Source organism: Quercus lobata, chromosome 3 (assembly GCF_001633185.2).
Source record: "Quercus lobata isolate SW786 chromosome 3, ValleyOak3.0 Primary Assembly, whole genome shotgun sequence".
Lineage (NCBI taxonomy): Eukaryota > Viridiplantae > Streptophyta > Magnoliopsida > Fagales > Fagaceae > Quercus > Quercus lobata.
Genome location: NC_044906.1, coordinates 36,754,252 through 36,760,274, shown reverse-complemented (window position 1 = coordinate 36,760,274; position 6,023 = coordinate 36,754,252). Strand labels below are relative to the sequence as shown.

Sequence of the window (6,023 nt, the reverse complement as noted above, 5' to 3'; positions counted from 1 at the left end):
GATCTTTCTTGGTTTTCTTTACAAACTCTTCAGACAATCCCTATTGTTCTTGGAACACCTTCTTGTTTCTATAAAGGCTACCTAAGTCTTTACAGGGATTTCCGCACTTCAAGTTTTAGGGGGTTATTGATGGGAAGTCTAGAGAGATGGCTTGCTAGAGAGAGAAGCACACACAAAAAAATCTGTATATTTTTTGTCTCTCAATTTTCTATTAGGTAAAATTTTATATTACTATTGCATGGATATTTAAAAATAGATGGGATGAGTAATTCTATAAAGATGAGTGGCCCTACAATTACTTAACCACTTATCTTAACAACTCATATCAACTTAATTTTTAAAATTAAAGTCTCACTTATCATAATCCATGTGGACGCTCATATCATCTTAATTTTAAAAATTAAAATCTCACTTATCTTAATCGATGTGGACGCTCATGAGTCATGGGTAATGACTTGCAATAGGTTGGATCACCTCACCAAATTACTAACATCTTAAATGGTAAACACTTAAAAAGGTCAAAAAGTGCAACTTAACCTTTGAAGGTGATGCATACACGGACTCAAAAGATCTCCAAACCACTGTGTGTGTGTTTGGTATTAGCCTAAAAGCCAGCATTATTCACTATTCAGCTTATTTTTGCTACTATTAATGGGTCCCATTGCATTTTCTAATACTATTTATATGTCTCATTATACTATTTCAACTATCTTTCAACTTTATCTATAGTACTTTTACCAAAAAGTTTTTAATTTCAACGAAATAAGCTATTTCTAAACATACACAAAGAATATAGGCATCTACTTAGTCAATTCTAGTGTTGGTCGTGCTTCATTCCATAAATAAGTGTGCCTTTGGGATAACATTACAAGAAGGCTAACAGGCTTCATCACTCACTTCTCCTTTATCATTCAAGTAATTAATGGTACAGGGACAATTACAAACCAAACATATATGTTGTCCAGTGACAAACTCTCCTTTATTGCACCATTTGAGTCCATCCCTACTAATTCAGCTGGGGGATACCTTGTATTGTTTAGTAATTGAATGTTCAAAATGTGTATAAAACACTATAAACGTTTAGACCCTCAATTTTCAAATTATCAATTCAAGCTTATTATCAAACAATTAATGTGCAGAATATGAACATAAGCATATAACAGAATTGATAAACAATCTCAACCAAATAAAATCATATCCACAGTAGAAATTAAATGGTAAAGATTAAGGGAAGAGAGATGCAAACACAAGGACAACATAATGATGTGTTATCGAAGAGGAAACTGAAGCCTTCAGCGTAAAACCTCTCTGCCACCCTCCAAGAGGAAAGTAATCCACTAAAGAATGTAGTTGGGATACATGAACAGCAGAAGACCCTCCAAGCCTAATCTACCCAGTGTACCTAAGCCCTCCAAGCTCCTAATCTAACGAGGTTACGTCGAACCTATTTCTTCTTTAGCTTACCGGATTCCGCTATAGCCCATAGCATCAATCAATATGAAATTGGTCCCTTCCTAATTGCTTCCCAAGTACCAAATGGCCTTCTCACAAATGTGGGTATGGTGAGAAAAGATTTTGGTAATGTACATCTCAAGGATGTAACAATGGAGATGGTGAGAGTAGAGGAATTTGAAGAGTTTTTATATGAAGATTGGGATGAGTCAATCTTGTTTTTCTCTAGGGTTTCTCTCCCAATATTCTCTCTAGAAGCTCTCTACATTTCGTGGGTATAAGGGGTATTTATACTTGTGTGTGTTTGGAATGCGAAGAGTCAGTTTTTCCAAAACAAAGCTGGCTTAGCCTCGCGACTTGACTGAGCCGCGAGTTCAAGTCGCGAGGTAATTGAATGGTCAGTTTGTATTTTTTGTCTTGTAATGCTCCAGCTGGCATGATGCTTCAATTTCTGGCATGCTTGACATGTGTGCAACTTCTGGCAACTTGCAAGCCGTGAGCTACCCGCGAGATCTAGTCACGAGTCCTTGCTTCTTTGCACAATCTTGAGCATTTCTTCACACTCTCTCACACACTACTCTTACAAGATTCCCACCTAAATATAGGGTTACTAATTGCTAAAATACAAGCAAATTTGGCATGGAATAAAGCCAACAAGATAGTTGATAAAGTTCAACCTTACAGTAGTAAAGCCGCTCTCAACAATACTCAAAATCAAATTGTTTCAGTCAAGTTCGACACATAACAAAAACCTTGATTTTCTTGATCAAAGTGATAATCATGCTGGAATCCATGTCAATTAATTCAATTGTCTCGAAGGCACATGTCTCATGGAATAGAAGTTTTTACTATGGATAAACAGCAAATTCATGGGTAAGTTATAACTCAACAACCAAAAATCTTAGTGTGTTCCTTACCTTTGCAGATAATCCAGTCTTTAGCGGGAACTCTAGTAGCCTTTCATATATTGTTGACTTGAAGACTATCTTGCCAGAATGGGTTAGAGTTGCTTTGTCCGCTACAACAGGTGAATTGGTCAAGTCACATACAATACTTTCTTGTTCATTCAATTCAAGCTTGGAGCGTAAACATGGGCTTACACAGCCAAACAAGACAAAAGATGGTGGTACTACTCAACCACAGCAAAAGGAAAATCCTAATACTCTTCCAAAGATGAACGTTGATGGTACTACTTCTCCAAACAAGATGGTAGATGGTAACAAGAAAAAGGAATTGGGCGTAGGGACTGGTTTTATAGCAGGTATGGGTGTAGTGATTTGTGGAGTAGTTGTAGTTTGGTTCATTTGTTAGAGTAAAGGGGCTAGTGGGAATAAAGAAGATTTGGGTGATGATGTCTATATAGATGGCGAATTTGGAAAAGGAAACTAGGCCAAGATGTCACAGGCGTTTACAAGGGTTTGTTAAGTGAACCAATGTAGAATTTGCAATTAAAAGAGTCTCAAAAGGATCGAAGTAAGGGAAAAATGAGTACATATCAGAAGTGAAGATCATTAACTGTTTGAAACATAGGAATTTGGTTCAATTCATTGGTTGGTGCCATGAACAGGGGGAGTTACTTCTTCTGTATGAGTACATGTCTAATGGAAATCTTGATTCTAATCTACTTGGAGTAAAGTGTAAAATAATATGGCTAGTAAGGTATAATATATGTTAAGTCCAAAGGACTAGGCATTGGTAATTGATGACAAAAATATTGAGTCTATTTGAGTTCTTAATGTAAATTAATTATTCCAAGACGAAAACTCAAGGTTTGCTGAAGAAAACTGAGTTTTTGTTAATTCAACTATTGGCTCGATACCTGGCTCGACCGATCGATATTAGTTCAACTCCAGTTCAATTGCTAGTTCGACCAATCAAGAAACGCATATTCAAAATTTCAAATTTGACATGATTTATTAAGTTTGTTGTATAGGTGGTTTTTTATAACCTTGATGGAGAGTCTATATAAAGGCCCATTAAAAAAGACTTATTAAGAGATTATAGAGGCAAAAACCTTAAACTCTTTAGAGAATAGATCTAAGCCTCCATCTATCCAAACTGTGAGATTTCTAGAGCATATTTTTACACATTCAAGAGGGCAATGTTATGCACACAAATCTAGAGATTTTCCATACCTTTTTGGAGCTACAATTAGAAATCTTGTGCAAACAACAGATTCAATTATAAAACAAAGTTGCTGCATATAGTTAACCACAGTTGTTGATTTAAAAGCTTTGGGTGGAGATCTCAAAGTCACAAACAGGAGAGTTTATGTGCAACAGTTTCACAATAGACAAATCTATAGATTTGAAGCTATGTGTGGTCACACCATTAAATACTACATAAGGTAACAGTAGATTTAAGGTTAAATCATCCGCAAAGTTTTTACTTTGAAACCATTGTTTCAAAAGTTTCCTGGGTCATTATTCTTGGTGTTCATGTGATATCTACTTGTTTGATGTGTTAATCATTTTAACCAGGATCATAATTAATCTAATTAATTATTTGGTTAAAAGTTGATTAAATCTAAGACAACTGGAGTCTAAAACCCTAACAATATAGTCTAGGGTTTGGCTTCTGCAATACTATACTTGCATGAAGAGTGAGAACAATATGTGGTGCACAAAGATATAAAGTCTAGCAATATCATGTTGGATTCAAATTTCAGGGATTCTAGCATTTTACCCTTATTTTTTAAAAAATTTAGCAATATGCCTTTGTTTTGAAACTATATAGGTAAATGCCACTGTTTCAATACTCAAATTTATGGAACTTGAGTTTATGGAACTCGAGTTCCATTAAAAACGCCACTATAGGACAATAAAAACGTAGCTATAGGTTATGCCCGAGTTCTATGAAATTTTTTTTTTTTTTAAGTTTGATCAGCTATGGTGGCGTTCAGGAACACCTATAATGGCATTTTGGAACTTGAGTTCCATGCAATTTTTTTTTTTTTTTTTTAATTATTAAGTTTGATAGGGCATAACTCGATTTTGTACAAATCGAGTATTTCATTGAAACTCAATTTTAAGGTAACCGAGTATCGAAACAGGAGTATATTGCCAAATATTTTTAAAAATATGGGTAAAAGGCTAGAATCCCCTTCAAATTTAAATGCCAAACTTGGCGATTTTGGTCTTGCAAGACTTATAGACCATAAGTTGGGCTCACAAACACCTATTTTCTTAGGCACCATAGGCTATCTAGCCCTAAAATGTGCCACCAAGGGTAGGACTTCTAAGGAATCTTATGTCTATAGTTTTGGGGTAGTTTCCCTAGAAATTGCATGTGGAAGAAATCCAATTGAACCACAAATAGAACCAATAAAAGAAAACCTTGTAGAATGGGTGTGGGACCTCTATAGAAGAGGCCAACTCCTTGAAGCAATTGATAAGAGATTAAGTACAGAATTTGATGAGGATCAAATAGAGTGTTTGATGGTAGTTGGCTTGTAGTGTTATATACTTATATAGGGCCATAGGGATCTTGTTGAGCAGATTTGATGTGCACCAACTTTTTTATGTCCATATTATAGAAGTTCGAAAGAGTGGCTAGGAGGGGGAAGGAATGCTAAAGGTGTAAGTAGCAACCTCCAAGGACATGCATTGGAGTTTCTAAGAATGACAACAAAATACAAAAATTTGGATTAAGATCTGGTGCATATGCTATTGCACCATGCAATTACCCTTTATGTGAGAGAAGTTAAAAAAAAGAAGTGTAAGAAAAATGGTAAAAAGCTAAAGGTTAATTTATTTTTATTTTTATTTTTTAAATTCAACCGTTGAGATTAAATGTGAATTTTATAACTTTTGATCTAAACCATTGATTTGCTATTGCAAGGTGCAATAGCCCACTGGATCTCAATCCTAAAACTTCTATCTCACTTTTTTGTTCTATTTTACGCTCCACCATTCAAGATATGTCATGTGTTTGATTTTTTTCCTTTTTAAACTTTGGTTATTTTATAAAGAAAGTGAAACAAATATATGACAAAGTAGGATTAATAGAGTATAAAGTGGAAACAAAAAATGGAATAGAAAGATTTGAATTCATGACAACAAGGGTAAATTTGAGATTGGGTTGGTAAGAAGTGGACGGCAATGGTTTTGGGGAATTTATATCCACTCTATTTTCATTTCCACGTGAAATGGTGAGGTCCATATATTTAAGGGGTCATAATTTAAGGTGGAGTAAATCTAAAGTCTAACTTGTGTCAACTTACTTAAAAACTTATAACTTTGGTTTAGTTTAACCATAATTAAATTTAACCACATAAAATTTTAAACGAGCTGACACAATCTAAACACTAGATTTACTCAAATTTAATGAAAGGGATGTGCCATATGTAATTGATATAGAAGGAGTCAGCGGGTTTAATTGTACAATCGCATTTGGATGAAAGCTGATAGGGCGAATTACAACTTTTCCACCTGTGGTTTGGTCAAAAATTAAGTTGTCTACCTCTGGTTTGAAATTTGACACTTTACTTACTTGAGGTTAGTTCAATTAGATTTCCTTAATCCATCTCTGTTAAAATCATGGCTAAATATGTGATTTTTCTCCACTTTTAT

The 6,023-nt window shown here is 34.7% G+C and overlaps 1 pseudogene; it reads left to right on the top strand.

The window, feature by feature from the left end:
• Positions 1–443: 443 nt before the first annotated feature.
• On the top strand, positions 444–4,907 carry LOC115980835 (annotated as a pseudogene).
• The last annotated feature ends 1,116 nt before the right edge of the window (positions 4,908–6,023 follow it).